General features: G+C 36.8%; 1 pseudogene; it reads right to left on the bottom strand.

Moving 5' to 3' along the window:
* Positions 1-9,956, bottom strand: part of LOC149544857 (serine carboxypeptidase-like 45) — a 51,411-nt pseudogene extending 41,455 nt beyond the window's left edge.
* Positions 9,957-14,817: the final 4,861 nt, after the last annotated feature.

Consider the following 14,817-nt stretch of genomic DNA (forward strand, 5'->3'; position numbering starts at 1 on the left):
CCTAAGAAAGAAAAAGTCAAATGTGCCTATTATAAAAGACCTGGTCATGATGAACATAAATGTTTGCAGAAACAACATGATCACTTGACATACATTCTTGAGAAGAATAATATCAGTGTTCCTGAGTCTATCAAACAAAGTTCTAATGAAGGGTCTAACAAGGAAAAAGAAAACAGCAAGGGGAAAGGAAAGGGCAAGGCCCTTTTTGCAGTTGCTTCAACACCATCCACTTGGGTTCTTGATTCAGGTGCTTCACACCACATGGCTTCATCTAAGGAAGAACTTGCATCCTTGGAGCCGTGTACTATGCCTTCTATTTTGATGGGTGATAACACTCTTGTTGAGATGTGTGGGAGAGGGTCTGTTGATGAGGGGGATGGCAAATTCCATGATGTTCCTTGTGTACCCTCATTGTCAACTAATCTCCTACCAGTACACCAGATCACTCACACAGGTTTAGGCAAGTGGGTTGAGTTCACTCCTGATTCAGTGGAGATATGTGAGTTGCACAATGATTCTACAGTTGCAGTTGGGAGAGCAAATCATCAGTCACGACTCTATATGTTTTCTCACTTTGTTCTTGATCCTCCTTTGACTGTTTCACTCACTCACTTTAATGATGTGAGCAGATTATGGCATGAGCAGTTTGGCCATCTTAACTTCCACTACTTGCATCAGCTTAACCAGCAGAGCATGGTCACAGGGTTGCCTTCTACTTTGACATTGGAGTCACTTGGAATACATGATAGATCTTCTAATGGGTCAGATTCACTTGAGCAGTCTTCTACCTCCACTTTTTATGCAGAGAGTGATTCAGAGGACTCACCTCTTTCCTCTCGTAGTCATCATTTATAGGTTGATGATTTTCCTCTAGATTCTCCATCTTCTAGTCCACTTTGGGCTAGACAGACCTTGCAGTTTGTAGGTGATTGGGTTGGGGATCCATCAGACACCAAGCAGACTCGTTCACAATTCAAGGATGCTCTACATATCTTCATTGCTACTGCCTCAAATCCACAGTCCTTTCATGAGGCTTCTGGTATTTCTGAGTGGGATACAACTATGCAGGAAGAATATAGTTGCTTGATGAGGAACCCCACTTGGGATCTTGTCCCTTTTCCTAACGGAAGAAAACTTGTTCGATGTAAGTGGATCAACCAGACAAAATTTGCAAGCTTTGCTGGAGGTGCGGGATGCTTCATCTTTTGGGGGGGCCTCTTCCTCTTACTTGGAGTCCTAATTTTCTTTGGGGAGTCTCTTTTCTCTCTCTTTTGGGGGAATTTTATGTACATGGGTACCTCATCAGGCTTGACTTGCCGGGACCCATTTCTACATCCACCTAAGCTTTGCTTATGGGGGGGTGTTAGTGTAGTTTTTTATTTTTCCTATTTTGCTAGGTTTTTCCTACACTTTTAATAATCTCGCTTAGGTTAATAAAGCATGTCTTATTAGATGAATGGTTGTGAGGTGTCACCTTCCTACATCTGAGCATCCATTAGCTATCTTGGGAAGATACTTTGCTATCTTTAGTCCGATAGATGGTTGCTCCTCATTGGTTGGTGTTGCCACCTCCTCCCTCTTCCTAGCCTATATAAGCATGCTACCTGGCTTGTATTTGTATCTCTTGTTTTTGCATCCTCTTAATGCTATTTTGCTTCCAGCATTTGCATTACTCTCTTGGAGACTAACTCTATGATGCTATTTTGATTTTGTATCATTTGCATTCATAGTTTAGATATTTACTCTTTGCACTAGTTTTCTTGGTTATTAATCTTTTTAGATTCTAACAGTGTTGACTATTATTGATTTTTGTTGAGTGTCCTTGTCTGATAAGTCTCTCCATGATGCATCGCTAGAGGACTTGGGGCATGGGACATGTTTTTATTTGTTTTTTGCTTGTGGGTGTGGTCTTGAAACTCTAGAGTGTCTCTTTTTGTCCCCTTGAAATGCTTAGGAGATTTAAGGCTTCATCCTTGATTGTTTTTGCACAATTGTTCTTATGGTCATCTTGGCATCTATGCCTTGATGCCAGCATGGTTTTGCTACATTAAATTGGGTAAGCTAACATTGAAGTCATCTTGACCTTTATGTCTTTGATGCTTATGTTAGAATCTTTCCACATTCCAATCTGATATAAATTACATTGATATCTTCATAGTTGCACTTGTGACTAGTGATGATTGTGTGATTTTTGATGTTCGTTAATAATGGCCCAATGATGAAAATAAGTTCTTTTACATTCTTTAATGAATGATGAACACAAAAATCCTATGTTATAGTTTCTCTTTTGCAAGTACACCTTTGCATTTTCATGTAGCTTGCATTATTAGACTTCATGTTAGTTTGCATTTTTAGGCTGCATTATGAGTTTGAGAGGGTTCTCCCTTCATCTTTATTGTGGACTTTTAATCAACTATGGTCACATTTTGATCTTCATTTCCTTATCTTCTTTCGTGATCTCAATCAAAATTTCTATCTTAAATAGTTGATTGATTTTGGGGCATTTTCTTTTCTTCTTTCCATATCTTCCAAACCTCTATCTTCCATTTTCTTTTTCCCCACTTCTTTTCTTCTAAGTCACCTTTGGGTCATAATATTTCATGCTTGATGATCTACCTTGGTTCTATGATTCTTATATCTTTCATCTTACATCAAGAACCTTATCTTTTGTTTGATTTGATCAAAATTAGCAATTTGTTGTTTCTCCTCTATCACATTTCGATTTCGATCAGGAGGGGGTACTAATTATCAAATTCAATCTTTGACTTAGTTTTATCAATTTTATCCTTGACTTTTTCAAGTCAAAATTTATTTGTATTCTTTGTCCTATTGTGTTCCCGATTCGACCACACATCTGGGTTGTTTTGTGATCCCAAATCGACCTTACACTTCAATTTCTTTCTTTGAATACATGTGTTCCCAAATTGATCACACATTAGTCAGAGAGGGGTAAATGTATGCACCCTAAAATGGTCACCTAGACTATGGGCCCCCATTATTCAATTTATCAAATTTCTTGAATCAATGGTTTGCAATATTTTATTAAATCAATTCAAATCAATTTCCTTGACCAAATTCAATTTGTTTTATTTCTAAGGTTGATCATTTTATCCTAAGTCTTATTTAATTAAAAGAACTTGCTCTTTTTTAATTAAATAGTTCATTCACATTTAATTAATTAAGAGAAAAAAAAACCTCTCTTTTAATTTAATTAAATATTTCCTATTTAATTAAAAGAACTTGCTCTCTTTTAATTAAATAAAATAAGTCCCCCTTTAATTAAAAGAAAACCTCTCTTTTAATTAAATATATCATCCACATTTAATTAATTAAGAGAAAAACCTCTCCTTTAATTTGATTAAATATTTCCTATTTAATTAAAAGAACTTGCTCTCTTTAAATTAAATAAGATAAGTCTCCATTTAATTAAAAGAAAAACCTCTCTTTTAATTAAATAATTCATCTACATTTAATTAATTAACAGAAAATCCCCTCTTCTAATTTGATTAAATATTTCCTATTTAATTAAAAGAACTTGCTCCCTTTTAATTAAATAAATTATCCCACTTAAATCTCTTTTTGATGAAAATGGAGTTAAAACAAATAAAAAATTAAATAAATCTTTTATCTACACTTAATATGGGACTTATCTTCATCCTTTCTCCACTTTCTTCTCAACCACTCCACTTTTCTCATTGGTGGATCTTTAGTTCACATGGATCATTATTTCTCCACCCTTGATTAAATCTTTTTCCTCTCAATCTAGATCGTCCAATCTTCTTTATAAGGGAGAGCCCTCTCCTCATTTTAGAGACACTCATTATTATGCTATTGTTATGTTGCAGGTTTGGAGAGTGATTTTTGAAGAAGGAGTTTTGAATATTAAAGCTTTTGTGGAGAACTTCTATCTTCTTGTCTCATTCTCTCTTGCATGCATGGCTTCCATCATCATGATTCATACTTTGATTTTCATGTTAGCTTAGATCTTGCATTGATAGATTAGATCTTGCTTTCATAGATTAGATCTGCATTGTTATTTCTTTTCATAGGTTAGATTTCATTTCTTCCATTTTTTTGCATTGTTATCATTTAGATTAGTTTTTCATTTCCATTTGCATGCATATTAGATCATTGAATCTCTTGTTTCATGGTGTACTTACATGGGCACAAACTAGGTCAGACTGAGGGCCTCCATTACAAACCCTCGCACCCCATGAATAGGGAGCTATGAGTCACCATTCGAGACCTCATTTTTGAGAAATTTTGAATATAATGACTCATAGAATTGTGCCCATATTTTAGGCATACAGTTCTAAGAGATGAGTCATTGATATATGAATCATTTAATCTCAAAGAAAGACTCCTAACAATGTATTCATTTATTACAAGCATTAGACCTGATTAGTAAGACCACAGAGTCTCAAAATGCTTGGATACTTACAATCAAAAAAGATAGAGGCATACCTGCATAGCTCTCCCCTGCTAAGTAAATGTCTACATCTTTTAGTTTGGGAAATTTCTCCAACTAGTGAACAAGGAAATCCAAATTGTCTTGAGCTGTAACACCATACATGCCAGTGATCTATTCTAAGCATATTTTTATTTCCTGTACTATCATGCTAATAGGTTTGCACTCAAAAAATATACTATAATAGTCTTATATCAAATGTAGGGGACACTGCATGCAATACCTGATAGTGTATCATTGGAATTATTGTCCGAAGTTGTATTGGAATATGAGAACCCCACTCCAGTAGGACTCTCTACATACAACATGTTTGATTCTGCCAAGAAAAGAATTATATATCAACTACAAGATACTTGCAAGGAGAATTCTGTATAACAGGTAATGAGATGTTTTTCAATGTAACTGCCAAAAGACCAAACTTGAGTTTAGCTTATGAGAATCCACCATGTTAAAGTCCATCTTGAAATCCCCTATTGTTCAAATTTTGGACTAATGAATTTCAACCTTATAACTAAGCTTTTGAACAATCCAATAAATGTTACCTTTATTCCAAGAGTATTTATTTTTCTCCAAAAGACCTCCACTAATGAGCTTGAACAGACCATGTTCCATGAATGCTCCATAACCAAGTGATGAGCATCCCGGTCCTGCAATGTTTGAACTAATTCAAGACCATCTGATCTTATTAAACAAGCAGATAGAAGTATCTATATAGAAATAAATCAATTGTTCTTACCTCCATTAAACCATAGGGTCAATGGGCTAGATGTAGCATTTTTCTCTGCCTCCACAAAGTAATAAAATAAGGCTCTTTTGTTTACATTATCTGTGGTGATATACCCACTATACTATTTGAAGCTAATATCTTGCATTTGGCCTGGCAACTTGGGAACCAGATTAGTTTCAGGGGCACCTAAGGCAACTTGAAATATTGTAACCATGGATAAAAGTAATAATTTACCCAATAGGAATAATGTGGGGAATACCCCAAACCTAACTCCATATTGCATGTTGAAAACTCAAACAATTACTTCACCTAGAGAGGCTTCTATGACTTTGCACTGGTGCACTTGGTTTCATTTTGCTCTACTGTAGAGCAAATATCATGTCAAATTACAAAAAATGTGTCATAAGATGTCAATATTGGAGTGTTTTTAAAGGCATAAAATGAATAGCCAAGAGCGTGGGAAGATGCAAATGCCCACACTAAGAGTTTGCAGGGATTATAAAGCATGATTTGAATAAGGCACTTAAAAAATAAAAAATAAAAAATTTGACTAATGGAAGACAACATTGTCAGAGATGCTAGACAACCAGAATATGATAATTTTCTTTTGACGTATTGCATTGGTAGCTATGGTTGACAGTAGGGACTGTATAAGCAAAATATGATAAAATTCTTATCATGACTATGGAGAGCAAAAAAAACCCAAAAAAAATTACATTGGAAGAATATGTTGACCAGGTATGTGATTTAATAATACATTTTTAAGGTGTTTGCTTTGGAAGTTTTGGATTGGCAATAGAGATTATATAAGCAAAAGATGTCAAAATTGGAAGAATATATTTCTCTTATTAACGTTTTTATTGAAACTTGTGATTATTAAAATGATCAGATAAGAGAATCTGGTAGGTATGTATTCTCCTATGTTCCAATGCTACCATGATAGTTTCAATGTTATTTATTTGTTCATTTGTTTGTAATTTATGCTTGATTACAAAATATACTTGTAGGAAGAGATGCAGAAGTTAAAGACAAATATTCTTATTGTTGAGAAACATGTGTCTCAACCTTGCAATCCTTTCTTGGATAATTCCAGAATTTGTTTGTGGAAGTTTTCCACTTGTTTATGCATTGGAAAATGGTTAGTGAGTTGTTAAAATGAGTCTTGTCCATAGTAGAATATAGATAGGTCATTTTTAGAGCCTTGATGACTCATTCTGTGACTTTTATGGGGGTCTAGACTAAGAGACAAAATTGTGGACGGGATTACTATTTTAACCTAGTTGTTTTTCCATATTGAAAATGTAAATGTCAAAAATGGGTAACATGTGGCATGGTAGTTTTTCCCATGGTTTTGTAAAACCATAAGTGGTTTCCAGGTTGTCAAATCACTATAAAAGGAGGGCTTGGGGAGGTGTTTGTGTAATTGAGTTCAGTTTGCAAGACTGGTGCTAGAAGGAGTCTCTCCAAGTTCGAGTTGTGGTGATGTCCTCCTGTAAGAACTTGCATTGCAAGTGTATTATAATCATCAGTTTGATAATACATTGTGTGAGTTTTGGAGGGTGGGGTTTTTCTCCCAGAAGGGTTTCCCCATGGTAATCACTATGTTGTGTGTTCTTTGTTATTTTGATTATGTTATTATGCATTTCTTGAGATCTTTGCAATAGTTACTTGGATTTGCATAATCGTCCTCTCAAAGATTAGCGTAGGAAGCGATTCCATGCAATTTTTCTTTCTTACAAGTGGTCAGAGCCTGGCCAGTTTTGGTTCTATTTGTTGGGTACAGGGTTTTTTGAGCTAATCAAGGTTTGAGTGGGAGCTTGTGCAGAGCATTTCATTTCTATGTTGCAAGATTGAAAAGGTGGTAACCATGTTAGGGAGAATTGACGTTGAAAATTTTTTTGGCACAAACTTTGAGATGTGGAAGCTGAAGATGGAAGATTTTTTGACTGATTGGGATCTATGGGATGCGATTGATGAGAATAAGCTAAGGCCCACAAATCAGACATTAGCTGCACAATATGATGTGAATGATAGAAAAGCTAAAGGTCTCATAAGATTTTATCTTGTAGAATCGATTCTGGTTAATGTCCATGAAGAACCTACCGTGAAGAAGTTTTGGAAAAATCTTAGTGAGATCTATCAAGCGAAATCACTTGTGAATAAGATTTTCTTGAGGAATAAGTTGTATTCCTTGAGAATGGAAGAAGGTGGACAAATTTTTGAGCATCTGGAAAGGTTTAATATGTTGGTGACTCAGTTGACCTCAACAGGGGTGCCAATGGATGAAGAAGAAAGGTGTAAAATCTTGTTATGTTTGTTGCTAGACTCATGCGATAGTCTTGTGATGGCTATAGGGAGCACTTCAGTTGTCTTGAAGATGGAGGACGTTGTTGGTTCTCTACTTTCTAAGGAGATGAGAAGGAAGGTCTCTTTGAATGCCAAAGATGCTTTGAGTGTTCGCAGAAGACCAAAAGAAAGAGGCAAGAACAAAAAGCAACATGGCCATTCCAAGTCCAAAAATAAGGGGAGATCGAAATCCCCTAGTAAGTCCAAGGTAATCTGCTGGAATTGTGGCAAACCTGGACACTTTCGAAAGGATTGCAAAGAGGAGAATAAAAAGAAGAAGAAGAAGAAGAAGCAAGATTCTAATTTTGAGTCTGAGAAGGAAGATGGAGATGCTTTCATTGTAGCCTTGGCCACTCATGCAGGTAAAAATGCATGGTTAATAGATTCAGGTGTATCTTTCCACATGACTCCTAATAGGAATTGGTTTAGTAAGTATGAAAATTTTGATGGTGGTAAGGTGTATTTGGGTGATAATTTAGTACTTGATATTTTTGGTCATGGAAGTATTTGTGTGAAATTTTCTGATGGTAGAATTAGAAGATTTGATGGTGTCTTGCATATCCCTCGACTAGCAAAGAATTTGTTATCTATTAGTAAGCTAATAGATGCGGGTGAATGTACAGTTTTCTGAAGTAGGTGTAAAAATGGTAAGAGGTGCTATGGTAATAGCAAGAGGAAGTATATTGGGTACATTGTACCAACATGATGCATGCATAGTCGAGTGCAATAGTACTTCTAATAAGATTGTGGAAAAGACTACTCAGTTGGAGAAGGAGAGAGTTTCTCTTTCAACAGATGGTCATGGTTTTTGGGTACCCAAGGGTGCTCTGTCTACCGAATCAAAGTTTCCTATAGAGAATACTATGTTATGGCACCAAAGAATTGGCCATGTAGGTGAGAAGGGCCTACAGACCTTGAAAAATAAGAACCTTGTTGATGGGTTGAATGATTACAATTTGAGTTTGATTTTTGTGAGCATTGTATCTATGGTAAACAAAATTGCATTCAGTTTTACTTGAGTTCTCATAAGTCTTCATGTAATTTGGATCTAATTAATTTGGATGTATTTGGTCCAGTTGATGTTCCTTCTATTGGTAGATCAGTTTATTATGTTTCTTTTATTGATGATTTCAGCAGAAGAACATGGGTTTATTTCTGTTGGTGTAAATATGTACTTTACTAGTTACACTTAAGTTTACTTAGGTTAATGCATTATTTAATTATTTTGCATTATTTAATTATTTTTATTTGTGAGACACTTAGGAGTTTGCACATCTTTTGAGTTGTCATGTTGACAACACAGGAGTACGCAACTCTATTTGAGCACATGGTGTCTACAACACTGTTTTGCGTGTCCCACCCTTGTAGACTTATCCTCACATCACCGCACTTACTTCTGTGCTTAATGGAGGATAATCCATATTTGGTAGACATGTGCTTGGTTGTATGACACATCATGATGCTAACTTCTATGCATTCTATAAGCTCTCCTGATTCCTTTATATTTAGGCACTCCTAGTGTACTCTAGTATCATGTAATTGAATACATTATTATTCTGATCATACTCTCTCCATTTTTGGTCTACAATTGTGCTTGTGTTTGAGTTCTTAGTTCTTGGGTGAATTTTTCCCTTAGGAAAATTCTTATATGGTATTAGAGCTTGGAGAATTTATCTTCACAACTCGTTCGAGACCTCTTGATTGCTTCATCATGTCAGCCTGAATCCAGAGTGCTGTAGAAATTGGGAGTGTCCAACACTAGATCTGACCTCTCCATTGCATTCAAAATGCTGAACCAGTGAAAATTGACTATAAGCATGCCTACCTTGGCTCATAGTCGATTGTGAGGCAAATTTTTTTTAAAAATCTGAACACTGAGGCCCCAATTTGCAATTGGGTATGATTTTTTCAGATCTATTGAATTAATTTTTTAGATCTAAAGTTTTTTTTTTTTTCTCTACATTATTTGGCTATTTTTCAGGTTTATTATCCAAGTAATTGGCTATTTTTTGAAATTTTTTAAATTCAAGGGTGGAGAAATTTTTTGGCAGAGCCACGCTATCAACCTCCAGTCTGCATATTTGGTCACGGATATATATTATTTGCAGGGTCTTACACTTTAATCGGCGGACATCTACTATAACTCTACACAACCATACTACGACATTCGATGGCCATTTCAATAATCTAGCTTTCTATGTCTATTTTTGGCATCATTCTAGGCAAGCACGATTTTCTTGTAGATTTTTCTCAGCACCATTTACCAGGAGCACAGTTCATTTCCCGCCCCCATGTAGACCACTGCGACGCCACCACGCGGAGCTGCCCTAATAGCTCCCACCTCCCCGCGAAACAGACATCCTTGTCCACATAGGCACATTTTGCCCAGTCAACCAGGACTACCACATCACCCATGGAACCTGAGTTATTTTTGTCACGCCATCATTCCATACAGTACGGACTTGACTCATCTGCCACGTCAACCCCAAGGGCAAATTTTTTTGCTAACGCCATCTTTTGCCTAGTTAAATTTGATGCCCGTTTGATCGTCATTCCTAGGAATTTTTAAACTGTGTTGATAGCTATTTGAAGATCAAATTTAACTTCACAGTTTCTCCTCCAAACCCCTCTCTAGACTGCTTTTTAGTTTGGCAGCCTGACTTTGCGAGCTCGTAACTTGGACATTCAGACTCCGATTTAGGTGCATTTTTTTTTTGATATTAGGTAGAATTTCTTGAATTTTTTAGTGGTGATGTTTTTTTCCAGTTTTGGTGCATAGATTTTGTAGAAATTGCATTTTTTGGCGATTGTACTGCATAATCTGGCCTTTTGCAACTTCACAAGCTTCGTACAGGCACATCTAGTCACTTTTTCAGGTTCTATTTTTTGTGAAAGTGCATATATTTTCATCTAATTTCTAGATCTAAAGTCAGATTCTAGGGTTGTGTGGACAAATTTCTCACTTTCAGAATTAGGCCTTCTTTGGCATTGTAAAGCTTTCATTCTTTTTCAGAATTGTTGTAAAACTAAGCTACAGTGCTTAAGTGACAGATTTCAGCCTTATAAGGTAGTTGTAAAAGCAAAATTAGAAAGTCCACTTTGTTCATTTTGACAAGTGGCCCATTGTAAACGCACTACTTATAAAGTGCCAAAGCATCTCTTTTGGGGGGCTCTTTTGATTGAGTGAAAAGGGGGGGGTGTACTGTGTTTCTTGTGTCTCTATTTTGTGCTCTTTTCATTTTTGCATCATGGGTTTTAAATTTCCTCCTTTAACTTCATGCAACTATTCTACATGGAAAGATATTTCATGGAGTAGATTAATGGAAAAAAGATATAGTCTTTATGTTGATGGTACAATTACCAAACCTACTGATGCTAAAGAACTCATTGATTGGACAAGTCAAGATCGACAAGCTTTAGGTTTAATTAGAAGTTGTGTACATGGGGATCTTCTCTTTCACATTAAAAATTGTTTAGAATCTAAGGAAGCTTGGGATAAGCTTGAACAATTGTATGGTAAAGTGGATGAAAAAAAGGGAATTCAGATTGAAGATGATCTACTTCTCTTGGATCCTAAGAATTATGACACAATTTAGGATTACATCATCAAAGTCAATAAGTATAGGGAACTTCTTAAAGATTGTGGAAATTCCATGAAGGATGATAGGTTAATTCATCACATCCTCAAGAAGCTACCTTCTGAGTACACTAACTTTGTTTTGAGTTTTAATACTCACAAGTTGACCATTGGATCTGCTTACCAGAAACCTTCCTTTGATGGATTTGCAGACATGTTGATTGTTAAATAATCTCACTTGGTGGATTTTGGCCTTCTCAAGTCATCTAAGACCAAAGCCTTAGTAGCTTGCGATGATCATACATCTAGTCAAGGGGAAAAAAGCAACAAGAAGAAGAAGCAGTGGAAGTAGAAAACACAATCTGAGACACAACATGACTCCTCTCAACAAGGCAGTTCTTCTTCAAATAAGAAAGGAACTAATGACTAGGAGTACAAACTCTTTTGTGCATACTGTAAAAAGCCAAATCATGATGAGAATCATTACAAGACAAAAAGAATTGACGAGTTAGAAAATCTACTCAAGAAGAATAAGATTCAAGTGCCAGGTACTTCCAAGGATTCTACTCCTACCTCTTCGAAGAGTAAAGGTCAAGCACTTATGGCCAACACAAGTTCTTCTTCGAAATGGATACTTGAATTAGGTGCCTCTTACCACATGGGTTCTTCAAAGCAAGAATTTTCTTCATTGAAGCAGTCTACACATCTTCATGGGAGATGATGCTAAGATATAAGTTGAAGGGAAAGGACATGTGGAAATGGAAGATGGGGAATTCAAAGATGTTCTCTATGTTCCAAATCTAAGCTCTAATCTCCTATCAGTTTACCAAATCACTCACCTTGGAGATGTCCATAAGGTTGAGTTCCTTCTCGATTCAGTGATGGTGCCAAGTCTCAAAGATGATTCATTGGTAGTAGTTGGAAAAGTCAATGATGACAAGAGGCTTTATTCCTTCTCCCACTTTGTGCCTAAGAGTTCTTCTCAAGCCTTGTTAACTCACTCTACTTCACAGATCAACTTATGGCATGAACAGTTTGGTCACCTTGACTTCTGCTCTCTTCAACAACTTTGCTCAAAACACATGGTCAAAGGTCTACCTAATATCAACTTTTCTAAGAGGGAGTGTTCATCTTGTTTAGTGGATATGCATCTCAAGGAGAAGTATGATAAAGGGAAATCTTCTCGAGCTCCAGTTGTTCTTCAGCTAGTTCACATGGTATTAGCAGGACCGTTTGCAGTGACTTCAGTCAACCAAGGCTGCTACATACTCGCATTTGTTGATGACTTTTCAATATTCACTTGGGTCTTTTTACTTCATCATAAGAATGAAGTAGTTCATAAGCTTTGAGACTTCAAGACTCATGTTGAACACAAGTCAAGGAAAGCCATCAAAGTATTAAGGGTGGACAATGAGAACAGATATGTTGACAAAAGAGTTAAGACCTTTTGCAAAATTCAGGGGATTGATCTTCAAAACTCACCAGCATTTAGTCCGTACAAGACAGATGTTGCAGCTATGAGGATTAGGACTCTCAAGACCATAGCAAGTTGCATGATAAAGGCCAAGTCTCTTGATCCTACATTAGAAGTTGAAGCCATTAGCAGTGTTGCTCACATACTTAACAGATCTCCTCATCTAGCCTTAGATGGAAGGACTCCTTTTGAGGCATGGTGTGGTAGAAAACTAGTTGTGAGTCACCTTAGAGTCTTTGGTTGTTCAGCATGGGAAAACCTTTCTTCCAAGAGTTGCAAGGCACTGACACCTAGGCCTTGTACCTTTATCAGTTATGAAGACAATGTGAAGGCTTACAGACTGATGGATCCTGAGACACATGATATTTTTGTGGAGAAGGATGTTCACTTTGAGGAAAGTTCTCCCAGCTTGTCCTCTACTCCTCTTTGTACATCATACATAGTGGAAACTGATAGTGACACCAGCGATAGAGCTTCAATAGGTTTTGACATGTGGAGTTCTAATGACAGTTGTAGTGAGAGGTCACATCAGTCCAGTCCACATGCTTACATTTGCCATAGTGAAAGATCCATCTCGGCATGGTACATCTTGTCTTCCACCTCCAGCTTTAGTTGACTTGGGAGACAGACTTGAGGACACACATCTTCTCATTGATGATGATTCTTCTACAGTTGTTGCGAGGGCTCACTCTGACCCTCATGTCCATTCTCTACATGATCAATCTTCACAGGTTGGCGTGATTGTGGATCCTTATGAACAAAAATTAGTGGAGGTCTCTTTGTCACTTGAGGAGACAGATGGTTCAGTGGAACAGGTTCAGCAGACATCGTTGACAGATCTACATTCATTCTTTTCAGCATAGTTGGAAGGGATGAACTTTTGCATTAGTACAGGGATACTTGAGTAGGTTTCAAGGCCAGCACTCATCTCCAGGACTGTACCTTGGGCATTGTTTCTTCCTAAGGGGAGGAACAACATTCTGCATTCTTGGACCAGCTTCTTCATTGGAGCAGCTTTCACCTATTAGCATTCTCCTTTTGGGGGGAAGCCTATTCTATCTCTCTTCCTTCTCTTATTCTCTTATGTATATACTAGATGTATGTCGTAATGGGGGGGTCTTGATTACTCCATCCATTGATGCATCCTCTTTCTTCTCTCTTTTTGGGGGAGGGTTTTCCCATGAGGTTTTCCCTCTTTCCTCGCTTTATGGGAGATTTGCATTTCATTATGTACATGGGTACCTTACATGGCCTAGTAGCTGGGACCCATTATGCATCTTCATCCTAGTTCGTACGCTTAAGGGCATTCCCCTAACTTGCACTTAAGGGGGGGTGTTGGTGTAAATACATACTTTACTATTTACACTTACTTAAATTTACTTTGGTTAATGCATTATTTAATTATTTTTATTTTTGAGACACTTAGGAGTTTTCAAACCTTTTGAGTTGTCATGTTGACAGCACAGGAGTACGCAACTCTATTTGAGCACATGGTGTCTACAACATTGTTTTGCATGTCCCACCCTTGTAGACTTATCCTCACATCACCGCACTTACTTTCGTGCTCAATAGAGGATAATCCATATCTGGTGGACATGTGCTTGGTTGTATGACACATCATGATGCTAACTTCTATGCATTCTAGAAGTTCTCCTGAGGCCTTTATATTTAGGCACTCCTAGTGTACTCTAGTATCATGTTATTGAATACATTGTTATTCTGATCATACTCTCTCCATTTTTGTCTACAGTTGTTCTTGTGTTTGAGTTCTTAGTTCTTGGGTGAATTTTTCCCTTAGGCAAATTCTTACAATTTCCTTAGGAGTAAAGCTGAAGTTTTCAGTCGTTTCAAAGAATTTAAAGCAATGGTTGAATTGCAGACTGGAAAGAAAATAAAATGCTTAAGAATTGATAATGGTGGTGAATTTTGCTCCAATATTTTTGACACATTTTGTAAAGATTTTGGTATTAAAAGAGAGAAGACAACTCCATATTCTCCACAGTAGAATGGAGTTGCAAAAAGAATGAAGAAGACCTTGATGGAGAAGGCTAGGAGTATGCTGAGTGATGCTAGACTAGAACAAAAGTTCTGGACTAAAGCTATAGCCACTGCCTACTACCTGATAAACAGGTCTCCTACATCAGCTCTTGTTGATAAGATGCCAATGGAAGTGTGGTCAGGCCACAAGCCTTCACTTAAACATCTGAGAGTGTTTGGTTGTGAGG

The sequence above is a fragment of the Cupressus sempervirens genome, chromosome 8 (assembly GCF_028749045.1).
Source record: "Cupressus sempervirens isolate cs-2001-9-10 chromosome 8, ASM2874904v1, whole genome shotgun sequence".
NCBI lineage: Eukaryota > Viridiplantae > Streptophyta > Pinopsida > Cupressales > Cupressaceae > Cupressus > Cupressus sempervirens.